Source organism: Lipotes vexillifer, unplaced genomic scaffold, assembly GCF_000442215.2.
Source record: "Lipotes vexillifer unplaced genomic scaffold, Lipotes_vexillifer_v1.1 scaffold1639, whole genome shotgun sequence".
NCBI classification, from domain to species: domain Eukaryota; kingdom Metazoa; phylum Chordata; class Mammalia; order Artiodactyla; family Lipotidae; genus Lipotes; species Lipotes vexillifer.
In genome coordinates, this window is record NW_006782296.1 from 1,135,240 (window position 1) to 1,139,011 (window position 3,772).

General features: G+C 50.6%; 1 protein-coding gene across 1 annotated transcript in view; it reads right to left on the bottom strand.

The window, feature by feature from the left end:
• The window catches only part of GJC1 (gap junction protein gamma 1), a 32,617-nt gene extending 32,356 nt beyond the window's left edge, over positions 1-261 (bottom strand). Inside the window, exon 1 of the mRNA XM_007455128.1 lies at positions 84-261. The gene's annotated coding sequence lies outside the window, so the exon portion shown is untranslated. The remainder of the gene's footprint in view (positions 1-83) is intronic.
• Between the last annotated feature and the right edge of the window lie 3,511 nt (positions 262-3,772).

Sequence of the window (3,772 nt, forward strand, 5' to 3'; positions counted from 1 at the left end):
CCTCCCCCCAAGTCCCCCCCCCCCCCCCCCGGGCCCCCCCCCTGGCCCGCCGCCTCTTGGCCGGCCCTGTGGCCGCCCCTCACCTGCCGGCGGGGTCCCCCGGAACCGCCTCCTCCGCCGGGCCTCGGCCCGTCCCGCCGGCCGCCGCCTCATGTGCCCCGCGTCGCCATCGCCTTCGCCGCCACCGTCATCTCTCCTCCTCCTTCTCCACCGCCGCCTTAGCTTCAGTCTCCGGCCGCGGCCAAAGCCGCTCCCGCCGCCCAGAGCCACAGGGAGGCGCCTGCGCACTGCGCGCCGCGGTGGGGGCGGGGGCGTCCCGCCGAGGTCTGGGAGCCGGGGGTGTGCTGCACGTGGAGCTCTGGTAGGAGGGGGCGTCCGGAGCGCGGGGGCGGAGGTGCGGGCGTCCAACTTTCCGCGGTGGGGTCCGCGCGCTCCCGGACGGGGCAGAAGCGCAGCGCTTGTAGGTACTACCCAGGCGCGTAGAGTCTGGGCCCTGGGTGGGCGCAGCCTTCGCCTCCCGGACAGTTCATTCCTCCAGCTTGATCCTCAGGGCAGGAACTCCGCCGTGGGCAGTGCCTCACTTCGAGCGGGCAACTAACGGCGCAGTAAGGACACGCCTTACCTAGGTATCCTGGGGTGCTGGTCCAACGAGCCCCGGAGTTGTATTCTGTGCCCTCCGCCAAGGCCTGGGTCCAGTGTAACGCGGGATGCTGACTCCCCGTTCTAGGTTCTGCTCTACAATTACTCGAGGATCCTACTGGCCTTCGTCGGGTTAATCGTCCTAATTCCTTGGCCTCTGGGCTTTTAGTGTTGTTCTAGATACTTTTGAAATCCTGGACTTCTCCGATTAGCCAGACCCTAATAGGCCATTTCCTTTTAACTCCTTGCATCCCAGCAGGATCCCATTTTCAAAGGCCTTTGCAAAGGAATCTCCAGCCTTGAATTGCCTCGTAGGAATGTGAAAACTCCTCAAATGGTTTAACTAGAGGGAGTCCGTGCATAACAACAGAAGTCGTACTAAGGAGATGAGAGAATACTTTACTTTGTAAAGTGCTCCTGAATTATCTTATTGACCATCATTATGCGGAAGGATAGGTTTTCATTTTACCCTTTTGACCACAGAGGAAATTAAACTCTTAACTAGTGAGGTGACTTGCTACAGTTCAACCCCACCCCCTCTACGAAAAGCCAGGCCCTTATGGCCAGTCAAGTGGCTGAAAACTTGAGGGCTGAGCATCTGGCCCACTGACAGATGTTTTGTTTGGCTAGTATGATGTTTTCCAAAATTATGAATTAGTTGCCACATTTTAAAAATCTGTCTTTTTGACTTCTCTCTAAAAAGTCAAAAGTTTTGCTCAATTTGAGCCTCTCTTTTCACGTGACAGTTACTCCTGAGTAACATCTGTCCATCCAGGGCAGGCACTGTCTCCACTTAGCTGCTTGAATGATTTTCATTAGCTGCTTGGCCTCTGTATTTAAATTATCTTCCCCCTATACTTGCCATGCCCCAGTCTCCGTCCCCTCCCCATTATCACGTTACCTCTCTGCAAATGTATTTAAGATGACAAGTGTGAAGACCCTGTAAATATGTGAAAACAGGAATAAAGAACATGTTAGCTAAGATGACACAGGAGACAACATCCATACTGACTACAATATTAAAACTCTCATCTATTGCTAGTACAAGTGTAAATCGCTACAAATCACTTTGGAAGACTGTTTGGCGGTGTCTACTAAAGCCGAAACTAGGAATGCACTATGAATCCGAAATTTCACAGAAATGTGTACAAAATACTTGTTGTAGAATATTCATGGCAGCACTGTTTGTAATAGGCAAAAAACTGGGAACTACCCAAAATGCCCATCAACCATAGCAAGGATAGATAAAGTGTTATATGCTGACAGTGGTACATTATGCAGCAATGAGAATGAATAATCTACAATTACACGCAGCAAGTCTTGTGGAATCTCACAAGACTTTCCATTTATATAAAGTTCAAAAACAGGCAGAACTAATCTGTGTTGTTAGAAGTAAGGATAGTGGTTATCCTAGGGTAAGGATAGTTATCGGAAGGGAGCCTGAGGGGGCTTCTGGGGGCCTGTTCCTGTTCTGTTCTTGAGCTGGATGCTGAATACACGATATACAGGTATCTTTAGTTGCCACATTTGAGCTGTTCTCTTTTGATAGTGATAGTACACTTTTCTGTGGCATGTTGACTTCAATAAAAACCTTTAATATATTTGGTTATATATGTATATATAATATTTATAAACAAATATGTATTGTGTATTATATATAAATTATGTATATATATATATATATATATATACTCAAATGTTTATTAGGTATTATTTTCCTATAAATTCATGGATGAACCTGCCAGAAGTGTGGAGTCCTAATCACTGGACTGCTAGGGAATTCCCAAGAGCAACCTTTTAAAGATGGAAATGATGTGCTTCCCTGGTGGCTTCCCTGGTTAAGAGTCCGCCTGCCAATGCAGGGGACAAGGGTTCGATCCCTGGTCTGGGGAGATCCCACATGCTGCGGAGCAACTAAGCCCGTGTGCCACAACTACTGAGCCTGTGCTCTAGAGTCCGTACTCCACAACAAGAGAAGCCACCACAGTGAGAAGCCTGCGCGCAGCAACGAAGACCCAATGCAGCCAATAAATTTAAAAAATAAATAATTTTTAAAAAATAAAATAGAAAAATAAAGATGGAAATGAGGGCTTCCCTGGTGGCGCAGTGGTTGAGAGTCCGCCTGCTGATGCAGGGGATACGGGTTCGTGCCCCGGTCCGGGAAGATCCCACATGCTGCGGAGCGGCTAGGCCCGTGAACAATGGACGCTGAGCCTGTGCGTCCAGAGCCTGTTGCTCCGCAATGGGAGAGGCCACAGCAGTGAGAGGCCCGTGTACCGCAAAAAAAAAAAAAAAAAAAAAGTTGGAAATGAGACCCAGGGAAGCTAAGTTGTTTTAACTGCATGCAGATAGTTAAAAAAACAGAAATGTAGCCAAAGACTCTGTCTCCTAGTCAGGACTCTTCGTCTGCTCCTCTGTCACCTTGCCAGCTACTAACATCCTTTAATCCAGTTACAGGTGGGGAAGCTGAGGCCAGAAACCTAAGCCAGAGGTCCAGGCATTCACCATGGTCCGGAGCAAACCAGGGCAACTGCTAGACCGTGAGCTCCCTGAAGGCAGGGCCGCTGTGTCGCAGCTCCTTGAGCCCAGCCCAGCACACAGTAGGAGCCTGGCAAGTGTATGCAGAGTGCATGAGTGAAGGAAGGCTTGCCATTGCTAACATAAGAAAGGCTACCGGGGCTTCCCTGGTGGCGCAGTGGTTGAGAGTCCGCCTGCCGATGCAGGGGACACGGGTTCGTGCCCCGGTCCGGGAAGATCCCACATGCCGCGGAGCGGCTGGGCCCGTGAGCCATGGCCGCTGAGCCCGCGCCTCCGGAGCCTGTGCTCCGCAACGGGAGAGGCCACAACAGTGAGAGGCCCGCGTACCGAAAAAAAAAAAAAAAAAAAAAAAAAAGAAAGGCTACCGGAGGGAAGAAAAAAAGCCTCAAGTTTCAAACAGGGAAATGGGTCTGGTTTCCAGCCTCTGGCAGGGAGTGGTAGAGCCGGGTGCTGTGAGAACCATGTCACTTTTTATTCACATGGGGCCTAGGCAGGAAAGAATCAAAACCCAGTTTGAGAACTTGAGAGTCGCCCTGGGGCTCTGTGGTTTGGAAACTGTAGGGTCAACTTGAAGGCTGCAGTGTGTCACTCTTTC